Below are 12,955 nucleotides of genomic sequence, written 5' to 3' on the forward strand. Positions count from 1 at the left end.
CTCTATGTCTTGCTTTAGTAAAAATGGTATTCATCATCAAATATGCTAAACAGCTCTCTTTTTCTGTAATACCATGCATACTTATATTGTATTTTTGCACGGCATTTTTCAATCTGATAGTCCAAATCCACATTAAGATGTGGATTTGGACAATTATGCCCCCAATAAGGGCCCAGGTCCAAAATGCACCACACGCCACTGGTCAAGACGCACTGTGTATGTATGCATGCATGCATGCGTCCGTGTGTCTGTACAAGCCATTTTCACACTGAATTTGGCAGGGCACAGAACACCATCAATTAACCACTTCATTGTGTATGTGCTGCATGGGCACGACGAAGGAACGCAATGTCACATTACGTAGCGATGCTCAAAGTGGGTGTTTGCTGTCGCGTGTTGAGATGAAAATGTTCAACTCGGGAGCAGCGTTGGCGTTTACATTAGACAGTGCATCCAATATTTTTTGGGCTCTTTTTTTCAAATGTTCTCTATAATAACATATGCTTTGACATTGACAAAACAAGAAAAGCTCATGAAAATCGGCTGAGATATGATCAAGTTGTGATTTATTTTCAATGTACATGCATTGCCTTTGATGGGAACATTGTCCACACCAATGTGGCCGCCACATAGGCACGTCGCTAAACCTTAACAGCCATAGATATGAAAACTAGATACCCCAGCATCCCGGTAGCACCCCGGCTAACACGTGCTTATGTGGCAGCCATGTTGGAGAGGTTGCTCTCATAGAAGGCAATGCATTGACATTGAAATTAAGCCCTAATTTGCTCATCGATCAGCCAATTTTCATGAGGTTTACTTTTTTTGTCAAGACTAAAGCGTATGCTATCAATACACATTTGGGGAATAAAGGACGGAAACATTTATTTACATGTGAAAGGCTACTCCCAGTTCCCTTGTCACAATTGTACGCCGTTTTATGCAACCATATGCAGCACAATGTACCAGCATCCTTGGTCTTTGGGTTTTCTTGTCATCCACACACATGGAATACACTGACAACTTTGACCACCCCAGTTTAGCGTCGCCATGAGCACAGACCTCAAAAGGGTCATGTCGTACTATGGTACCTATACATATCTGTGGCTACAGCGTTCTGGCGTATCTAGTACTTAAATGGTTCAGGTCCTACCTGGAGGAAAGGAGTTATTTTGTAACCATTGGAAGTGTTCAGGCGGCACGGTGGACGACTGGTTAGAGCGTCAGCCTCACAGTTCTGAGGACCCGGGTTCAATCCCCGGCCCCGACTGTGTGACGTTTGCATGTTCTCCCCGTGCCTGCGTGGGTTTTCTCCGGGCACTCCGGTTTCCTCCTACATCCCAAAAACATGCATTAATTGGAGACTCTAAATTGCCCGTAGGCACGACTGTGAGTGCGAATGGTTGTCTGTTTGTATGTGCCCTGCGATTGGCTGGCAACCAGTTCAGGGTGTATCCCGCCTCCTGCCCGATGACAGCTTTTAGTGGCTTTTCTGGTCGATAAGAAAGACTAAATGTCACACACTTTCATTAAATATATTAGACAGTCTGTTAAACGTCAGTAAGTGCTGTACATGTGTGATAAAACGTATATTATTGGCGATGTAATGAGGAAACACCAATGTCTCTTGTGTCAATCACAGCCTGCCTGAATGTATGTGTGCATGGTCTCTTGAAGCATCATGGGAGCAATGACTCAACGTGACGCGTGGCTGAGCTTCCAATGCATTTGAACAGAAAATCTGAAAATTCAGCTATTTAATGATGAAATCATTGAAATTATTGGATTGAAAAAGAAATCAATGTAAAGCACGGACCATAGAACTAAATTGGAACAATTTAATGTAATCATAGGTTTTTTTTACTATTCACATGCAGTGGAAAGGATAGACCACCAGGGGGCAGTGAGGCTCTGCCTCACTTGACTACCCTGACCACACGTCACTGGTATATGTATATATGTATGTATGTATGTATTTGTATATATATTTATATATATTTGTGTGTGTGTGTATATACAGACAGTTTCCCAAAAAATTGAATATCATTGAACAGTTTTTTTATTTCCATAATTACATTAAAAATGTTTAACTTTCATAGATTATAGATTCAGGGCCCACAATTTAAACAGTTTAAAGTATTTATTTGTTTATTTTTATGTAATTTGGGCTTCCAGGTCATTAAAGCCAGGAAATCAAGAATTCAAAAGAATTAGAATACTGTGAAGAAATCAGCCCAAATTTTGCAGGCCATAAATCTTATAAACTTTGTTTCACATACTAAACATCTACTAAACTCAAATCACCTGCACAGGTTTCCCAAGTGTTATTAAATTGCTTCAGTTTGGTTCAATTGTCTCAGTTTGGTTCAAGATTGGGAAGACTGCAGACGTGACAACTTGCCGGAAGATCATCATTGATACCCTCCATAGGATGGGTAAGCCACAAAAGTTTATAGCTATGGAGGCTGGCTGTTCACAGAGTGCTGTGTCCAAGCATATAAATGGGAAGTCTAGTGGAAGGACAAAATGTGGCAGGAGAAGATGCACCAGCAAAAGAGATGACTGTGGGCTTCAGCGGATTATCAAACAGAGAGGATTCAAGAATATAGGAGATATCCAGAAAGAGTGGAAATGAGGCGGGAGTCACAGCTTCAAAAACCACTACATTCAGACGCATCCGGGAGATGGGCTACAACTGTTGGGTTCCTCGGGTCAAGCCACTTCTAAGCCAACATAGGAAGCATCTCAACTGGGCCAAGGAGAAAAAGGACTGGACTGTTGGCCAGTGGTCTGAGGTCCTCTTTTTCGATGAAAGTAAAGTGTGCCTTTCATTCGGGAATCAAGGTCCAAGGGTTTGGAGGAAGATTGGTGAAGAACAGAAACCAAGCTGCTTGAGGTCCAGTGTGAAATATCCACAGTCAGTCATTATTTGGGGTGCAACGTCCAGTGCAACTGTTGATAAACTCTTTCTTAAATCCAAGGTCACTGCAACAGTCTACCAGAATGTTTTCGAGGACTTCATGATTCCTTCTGCTGAGGATCTGTATGGAGATGCAGATTTGATCTTCCAGCAGGACCTGGCCCCTGCCCATACCGCCAGAAGCACCAAAACCTGGTTTGATGCCCATGCCATCATCGTCCAGCCAACTCGCAGGATCTAAACCTCATTGTGAATCTATAGGGTATTGTCAAGAGGAAAATAACCCCAAAACAAAGTAAACATTGACAGCAAGCATCAAGGAAATCTGGGCTTACATAATTCACATATATATATATATATATATATATATATATATATATATATATATATATATATATATATATATATATATATGATGATGATGAGGTGGAAGCATTTCACATGGTTTTATCCCGTCTTTATAGTCAATCGAAGCACAAATTTCAAGCTTTGAAATTTGAATTTATAAAGATTTTATTTGTTTTGAATTTTAACATAAATTTATAATTTTTGCAAAAGGGAATATTATTAATTATACTACGGTATTTTTAGTAGCTTTTTTTGTGTCTGTTTGTGGTTTTTTTGTACAATGAACTTAAACTGTCCCTGCTTTTTGTCTTTTTTTTTTAAAAGGGAAATCCTACATTACCATTAAAATGTTAAATGAATCAACGGTGGATGAAAGACAAACTTTATGGTCACAAAGAATTTGTTGCTTGAAAAGAATGATAAATCATGCATTGTAATTTGGACTGTCAGTGCTTTTGGAAACTTTAAAGGGCCGTTCTCGCTAATCCTGCTTTGAGTTGAGGAATTCCCTGGCATCAAACCACCCACTGGCTTTGTTTTTCCTGGCTGTGATAGCCCAAACAGTCTTAAGACACAAGTGATGATTTATGTGGAGGGAGAAAAGTCTAAAATCTGCTTAACCTCTTGAGTAATTAAAATATATTTTCCAGAGTCTGTCGGGTGATGGTAAAAGCAAAAGATGGCAATACAGGGGAGAAACAGTTGAGGTTGCAGCTGCTCATATCTTGTGCCCCCCTCTTTCTCCTCCTCCTCATGCCCCTCTCTGAGCTCCCCCAACAGCCTCTGTCACCTTTGCCCTGTGTTCCAGCTGTCGTGTGTTTTGAAAGGACCAGTTGCAGCTCCTCCCAGCGTTCTGACACAGGGGGGAATGAGCAATGTGACGGGACGCGACAGCCACTGGTCGTAAGGGGCCACCAGCTAGATTCTTGTCAACTTACTTTATTCCATTTTTAGTCTGGCTGTGACTGGTCAAAATGGATAACTTCACTCATGTCCGCATGAGGAGAAGCAACTCAGCTCTGAGGCACTTGCACGAAGATGCATGGTGCGTGAGGCAAATGATGTATAGAAAAAAAAAAACATTCAATGCACACCATCAATGCAGAAAGAGTGATGCAGATAAGAATAGGAGGAGATTCCGTGTGTTTTCATGTCCCTGGCAAACTTGGGCGCACAGTAAAGGAGGGGTGTGTGTTCACAGGGCAAGACAAAGCAGTGGTTGTGCCCCGGGACTGTGGCCTCAGCACGGCGAAAGGTTCTCACACACAGTGAAAGATAGGGAAGGATGGAAAGAGAATGAGAGTGGGGGAGTAGGCAGAGAGAGAAAACACTTCCTGGAGGTTCATTCTTCCTCTCTGCAACTATCAATGGCATTCTCCCCCTGACCCACTCCTCTCGCAGACAAACAAAAGACCCTGCATTCCACTGGTGCCTGACTGGCCAAGCAACCAGCAGCCATCCAGCCACAGTGGAAGCACATCACTGACCTCACCAGTTCACAGTCTCCTCATATAAGGGCGGGCTTTAGCTGCGCTGTGGGGTTGAAGGGACTTGTAATGCATCCTAATTTAAAATCCCCCGGGAGAATTTGGACTGCTGTTTTAAGTACTGCACAAGCTATTGCAAATAGGCTGTGGAAGGTGGAAAACATCAGTCAAAACCAATCACACAATGTAGGGACACAAATAGAATGGTTGATGTCTCTATAGTCACTTGGCAACAATAGTATAACATTTTAAATGCAAAACATACGCATCATTAAGTACACCATCACATTCTATTGCGATCTAACACAAAAACCCTTTACATAGATGGAGAAATGCAGTTGAGTTAGTATATCACATTGTTACTCCGTCTTCCTCCTACATTCCAAAATCATGCACGTTAGGTTAATTTAAGACTCTAAATTGCTCGTAGGTGTGAATGTGAGCGTGAATGTTTATTTGCCTATGTGCCCCGGGATTGGCTGGCAACCAATCCACTCATCCAATCCAGCTGGGATAGGCTCTTGCTCACCTGAAGGAGGCCCAATGCGGTAGAAAATGAATAGATGGACAGATGGAAAAGTGTTAACCCGTATTCGCAATTCGCAATATTCTCAAAACTAAATATGAAAGACGACTGGAGCTTTTCCCGATACATTGATTATTGCCAAATGATTCGCTGTGTAGTGATTATCGTTATAGTCACTCTGTGATTCCCATCCATAATAAATAATTAATTCAGTAATGCCGAGATTGGATTGACACTGTCAGAGAGGTATTCATTTAAAAATAAGGTCATTATTGTGGTTTTAGTTTGCATTGGTGGAGCTGCCCTGCATTTTTCTGAGAGCTGTTTGTAATATTTCTTCTGTCTCATGTAGATGGATAAAGTAACCACAAAGGCTAGAAAAGGCTTTCTATATGCGTCAAGGGGCTCTCAGCAGATATCCATGTTTTGTTACTGAACAAATTAAATATGTTTGAGGTCCTGGAAACATATGCAAAGAGTTATATCAATATAGTGCTGAATTGTTGACATATACTGTAGCTTAAGCATTTTTTTCACTAATTGAATTTTCCTGATTTTGTGGGTGGGACTAAAACAAAGCCCCGTGACATCACGGGGCTGGGGCGTATACTTTCTAGCGCGAGTTTCCTCCCCCACTATAAAAGTACAAAGTGACGTCATTTCGTTTGGCTGCTCAGTTGTGAATTCGCTGTGCTCACTGCTTAGTGTCCATAACAAGCCCCATTTACCACTTTAGCTTGCAGTTAGCAAGCTAACAATGGCTACACCCCGAAAGTGCGTCTTCGCTGGATGCCTCAATTTACAGAACAGCTCTGTGACATATTTTTAAGCTCCCAAAAAATTAGGAAATAAAAAAGTGATAGATTGACTTTAAAGACACACGCAGATGACGAGGTGAACATCACCACCACCACCCGACTCTGCAGTGCACATTTTACGATGGATAGTTTTGTAAACTTTCACCAGACAACATGGCTTCGTGGGTAACTTGATACTCGTGAATTGGGCAGTGCCGACTGTCTAACTACCTGGGCTTCCTCCTACCATGCCGCTTTCGTCAGGTGTCGTGTCTGGCTGTGACATTATGTCACCAACGACGAGGCTAAGTTGACTTGTGTGCTTATTTTTATGATTATAGTCCACAATTTTGAAGTTGAGCCTCCTTACGTGATTTTACATCGTATAAGCTATCAACCTGTCAGTATTTTTGATTACTTTTGGCACATCCATTCGACACGCACACACACACTGTCTGAGAGCTGAGAGGTGGCCCTTATTATACATGTTTTGAAACCTGATTTGATTTGATTTGATTTAGCAATTTGTTTTATTCATTCAAATTTGGCAGGCTTCTTAACGTTACTCTTCTCTGTGATCTGTCGAATTTTAAATGCCATTTTTTTGGGCCTGCTTAGTGCCACTTCCAGTGCAGTTCAATGCAACTGCAAACTACAACAATAATAAACGTAATTTTCAATTCATACCTCAATTGAGCATTGTTGTATTCTAAGCTCTTGCATTGGGTCTCATTTCATTGTACAGACAGGCCTGTTGTAAGGCATTTATCTGTTGGAAATATGAATTATATTGTCCAAAAATATGAAAATGGTGTCTAAATTAAAAATTTTTGTTGTCAAATATGGATCACTTAAACAGCCTGAAATGTAATTTCACTTCTGTTACAGGGAAAGCCGCTCTCCCCTTCTGTGAGTAGTAGCTGCTATTGTTGTGAATTTCCCTTGTGACTGAATGGTCGGTCGACACACAAACACATGGACAAAATTGTTGGTACCCCTCTGTTAATGAAAGAAACCCACAGGGGTAACAAAAGTAATCGTAAATGTAATGAAAATTAACCAATGAAAATCAGACATTGCTTTTGAATTGCGGTTCAACAGAATTGTTTAAAAAAAACAACTAATGAAAAAGGCCTGGACAAAAATGAGGGAACCCCGAGAACAGATTTAAAATATGACCATAGGGACATGTTCAAACAAGATGCGTCCTCAAATTATCACCACAAGTGTCTTCAAACTTCAAACAATCAGTCAGTCAGCATATTTAAAGGGTGATCACTGTGTTGTTTGGTGACATTGTGTGTACCACACTAAACATGGGCCGTGATCTATTCTATCCTATCCAATCTCTCGCTCTCTCTCTCCCTATATATATATATATATATATATATATATATATATATATATATATATATATATATAATATACAGTAATAGCCATTCTCTTTCAACAGTCCATTAAGTGATTCTATGTGCCACGTTTTGTGTACTGGAACTGTAAAAGAAAAGGGCATCAGATTGTTCGTCAAGGTAGACACAATGAATTTACCAACTACACAATGCAACTATGTAAACGTAGTTCCTGTTTCTCACTTGCTTTGAACTTGCAGAACAACAAGGCTTGGCTGACATTGCTGGAGTAGAGCAAGGCGAGGAGGAGGAGGAGGAGGATGGGGAGGAGGCAAAGTCCACTGCTGAACAGCAACAGCAAAAGATACAGGATCCCCTCAATCGTCTCTCCTTATTTGACAGGGGCAGCTCGACACATGACAGTCTGAGTGACAAAGCAGGGAAATGACAAAAGAAGAGGCTGAGGGCAGAGGCCCTTGTGTATACACCAGCAGCTGGCTCTGCTATCCTGTTCCCATAATGTTGTTTACCAAATACAGTGTAGAGAGAAACTCTAAAGGTTGAACAGGGACGCTGCATTTTAGAACTAATGAAAATAAAAATAGTCTGTTCCAGGGTCACCTGGAACTTATGCAACATAACGGGTCACAAAACGTTTTGAAACGGAAATGTATGGTCATAAATTCCAATAAACACACTCCTAAACCTGATGGAAAACCTTCCCAGAGGTGTATAAGATGTTATAACAAGGGTGGACTGATGTCATATTAAACCCTATCGATTAAGAATGGGACGTAACTTAAATTCATATCTGAGTCAAGGTAGGTGATTGAATACATCTGGCAATATAGTGTATGTATATAAGAAAAAAAACTGAACCCCACATGAGCATGCACTTGGTGATGGAGGAAACCTCGAACAGAACCCAAGCGCTGTGGGGGAAACATCTGCCTCGCCCGTTTGGGTTGGGATGGAGATACAGACGAGAGGGACAGAGGCTAGAGAGAGACATAACAGGATAGAGGGGTTGAGCAACTGCGGGAGGGAGGAAAGAACAACGTAAACAATAGCAGCCGTATTACAAAAGTGATAGTCCTGTTTCTATCAATCTCTACAAGTGTTTACTTTTTCAAATGATCACTACAAAATTTCAAGGAAATCACAATGTTTCGATCAGGCCCGCGGGCTACTCATGTGGTCCTTGGGGGCTACTTGGTGCCGGCCTGCACCATGTTGATGACCACTGCAGTTTGCCCGTCTTAACTGTCATCCATCCATCCATCCATTTTCTTTACCGCTTATCCTCACTAGGGTCGCGGGCTGCTGGTGCCTATCCCAGCTATCTTTGGGCAGGAGGTGGGGTACACCCTAAACTGGTTGCCAGCCAATCGCAGGGCACATAGAAACAAACAACCATTCGCACTCACATTCACACCTACGGGCAATTTAGAGTCTTCAATCAACCTACCACACACGTTTTTGGGATGTGGGAGGAAACCGGAGTGCCCGGAGAAAACCCACACAGGCACGGGGAGAACATGCAAACTCCACACAGGCGGGGCCGGGATTTGAACCCCGGTCCCCAGAACTGTGAGGCAGATGCACTAACCAGTCGCCCACCGTACCGGGCTTAACTGTCATACAAGTTTAAATATAAGTAAAACATGAAAACACTGCTGATTTTGCACTGTTAATTATGACAACATAGCTTCAACAATTAGCGTTCGCAAACGCTTATTGAGTGTTCTTAAAAGGAAAGGTGATATAACACAGTGGTAAAGATGCCCATATCTCAGCTTTTTGGGGGAATCTGTTATACTCATCAAATTTTAAATATTTGGAAAAAAAAATCCCCCAAAAAAAGTTTTTCAGTTTGAACATTTAATATCTTGGCTTTGTCGTGTATTCAGTTGAATATAGGATGAAAAGGATTTGCAAATCATTGTATTCTGTTTTTATTTATTTTTGAAATACTACAAGTTGTATTAATACTACTGCTGTTTTCTTCTTTGTATTTTCAAAGAGTCTGGAGACAGTGTGGCATTACGCTGCCTCTCGCAGGTCAATCTTGGTTGTGTGACGGACATCACGTTTGAGGGTGGAGTTTCTTGATTATTTGTGGTGCAATCGTTATGTGTGTGGTGTGCTGTGTTGGTTATCTCAAGTTAACCACACACTATAAGAGCAGTGAGAACACAAATGGTGATTTATTTATTTATTGTTTTCCCCCCTCGTTAAGTGTGGGATTTCACATTTAATCATTATTTAAGAAGTTAAAAATCGGTACGCGTGCACCCTACTTTAGGGTATTCCTCTTCAGAGAGTCCTGTGTACTATTCTCTCTTTTTTATAGTGTAGCTTTGGTTGAAATCTAAAATGACAAATGGGGAAGAAAAAGTATTTCTCACATTAAATTTGCAATGTTTCCAGACAAATCTAACTAATTCCTTTTAGGGGTTAACTCCATCTGAGTCGTCTGAGGTCTTAATGAAAGTGAGAGAGTACTGTATCTGTTACCAATACCACCTTGAACCAACTGCAGTGGCCTGCCTGTACCTGTCCCAGTTCAACTCTTGTATTCTCTGGCATTCACTTCTGTGTCTCTTCGACTTTTTAAAAACACACGAGTGCACATGCAGTGTTATAATGTGTTGCAAGATATAAAAATAACGCTAAACTTTTGCTTGGATACGGGTTGTTAAGTGTAAAAGAAATTGATTGAAGTGCGGGTAGAATGAGGGGGAAAGCCTTTGCATAGTTGTGGAGTAAATGCTGTATGTAGTTCAGTCAAGTTTAGTGACACACACTGCTGCTCCAGCAAGAGAGGTTATGTTTGATTGATCACGTCATGGCTCATGTGGCTTTGTTAGGAAATGCCAGCAACCATTTCCACCTCGCGGCAACTCCGAAATAAAAGCATGTTTCCCCCCCTTATTTTTTTGGCAAACACTTAGTCCATAGTAGCCAGGAACTAAAACAGTCGTAGATCTGCAAGTGAACACTGCACCCGGATGATGACTTTGAGTTTTAATCTTTACATTTTAGACTAGAAATGTTAAGATTAGGGTTAACTAGGCTGTGAAATTGGTGCAACTGACCTAATGGAAAGTTGGCTGATTAGAAATACTTTAACTCAACTCTGTCATGCTTGCCATTTTTTATTTTTTTTTTGCAGACAAATTGCAAGACAAGCATGATTTGAATATCAATATGTCATACTGTTTTAAACTGACCTACATGCTGATCAATAACAATCTAACTGAACCTGTTTGATTGTCTGATGGTCATTTACCGGTAGATTGATTTCAAATTTTGCAAACCAGTGGTTCCAGCTGTCTGGATTATATTCCTGCATCACAAACTAAACATTTTTGGACTTTTGCATCGAGACGCGAAGTGCACAATAAATGAAAGACAGACCACAGAGCATTATAAAAACTATCAAAATAAAATCACAACCAAATGCTTTTCTTAAACTGATTAAAATTAAATTGGTGATTGACTATCAAGCAAAACCCCAAATTTACAGGATTACTACTAAAATGAGATTATATTTTTGATTTGATTTAAATTACATTCAAATACTGCAAAATCAGACAGCATACTGAAATACTAGTTAGCACATCTGCCTGACAATTCAGAAGTTTCAGTTTAGAATATCAATCCAATTCTTCGGGTACTCCGGCTTACTCCCACATTCCAAAAACATACAAATTAGGTAAATTGAAGCCATTAAATTGCCAATGTGACTGTGAATGGTTGTTTATCTCTGTGTGCCCTGATGACGACCACTCCAGAGTGTACCCTGCCTTTCGCACTAAAGTCAGCGGGAATAGGCTGCAGCACATGATGGATGTTGTGAAGTCACTTTGTCAAGCCTCTTTTAAAAATAAATTTCTGAGCTCATCCATCCATCCATTTACTATTAATGATAACTTCCTTGCCGGCACGGTGGACGACTGGTTAGTACATCTGCCTCACAGTTCTGGGGACCGGGGTTCAAATCCTGGCCCCGCCTGTGTGGAGTTTGCATGTTCTCCCCGTGCCTGGGTGGGTTTTCTCCGGGCACTCATTCGTGGTAGGTTGATTGAAGACTCTAAATTGCCCGTAGGTGTGAATGTGAGTGCGAATGGTTGTTTGTTTTCTATGTGCCCTGCGATTGGCTGGCGAACGGTTCAGGGTGTACCCCACCTCCCGCCCAAAGATAGCTGGGATAGGCTCAAGCAGGCCACGACCCTAGTGAGGATTAGCGGTAAAGAAAATGGATGGATGGATGGATGGATAACTTCCTCACTATGGTCGCAGGTGAGCATGGATTTATCCCAGCTGAGTTTGGGTTAGAGGCGGGGTACACACTGAAATGGTCGTCAGCCAATCGCAGAGCACATATAGACAAACAAGCATTCACACTCACATTTCCACCGATGGACAATTTAGAGTTTTCAGTGAACATTTTTGGGGGAATTTGGAGTACCTGGACAAAAAACACACAAGCACATGAAAACTCCACACAGGAGGGCTGTGGCCAAGATTTGAACCCAGAACCAACTGTGAGGGAGATATCGAGACCACAAGTTCACTGTGCTGCCTTTCTGAGATAACTAAATATCTCTTTGTTGCAAGTACACACTGGAGCCACAAATGAGGGTGCATTGTAAAAAGCAGTGGTAGGAAGTAACAAAGTACAAATACTATGTTACTGTACTCGCAGGTATCTGGACTTTGAGTATGTTTCTGACAACATTTCCTTCTGACATTTGAAAAGAGATGTCTGTACTTTCTACTCCTTACTTTGTCAAAGGCTCGTTACTTTTTTTCTAGCTCTGCAGATGACAACATGACAAAAAGGACATTGAGCGAGGTAAAGTCAACCACGATTGAGATCTTGATTGAGATTTTGGGGTTATAAAGGTGGAAAAAAACAGGGACAGGAGAGACGTGGAGGAATCTGAACCGCAACAGAATCCGAGAAGCAAGATATTCCCAATCCATTGCCTTCTTCAGGACAATTGTTTGATGATGTCGGCTTCAAGAATGATTCTTGGTGAATACGATGCGTCTTGTGCAAGCCTAAAAACCACCAGCCTCTGCCACTCAAAAATAATCTGTGTAATGTGAAAAATGCTAATACAGTTAAGGTAATTTTTTTCAATTGTCATTAATTTTTGCATTTTTCTTTAGCCAATTCACAATTATAAAAAAAATTGTGAACACGTTGTTTTGGTTTATAAAAAATAAACATATTTTGCACTGTGTTAAGTTATCAAAACGGGTATTGGATATAATTGACAGTAAACATTCATTTTTACGTTTGTAATTATGTTTAAGAGTCTGCACTTGAATCAGAAACTTCTACTTTTACCAGAGGCTTTTAAAAACACAATTAACTGTACTTCTATTTAAGTATAGAGTGTGAGTACTTTTGTCACTGCGATAAAAAAAAATTGCATAATATAGCGTAAAAAATATAAATAAAAACATTACTCCGTCTTCTGTAATATGGTATGTTGCTCTTGAGTGTGTGGGGC

This window comes from Phycodurus eques, chromosome 14, assembly GCF_024500275.1.
Source record: "Phycodurus eques isolate BA_2022a chromosome 14, UOR_Pequ_1.1, whole genome shotgun sequence".
Taxonomy (NCBI): domain Eukaryota; kingdom Metazoa; phylum Chordata; class Actinopteri; order Syngnathiformes; family Syngnathidae; genus Phycodurus; species Phycodurus eques.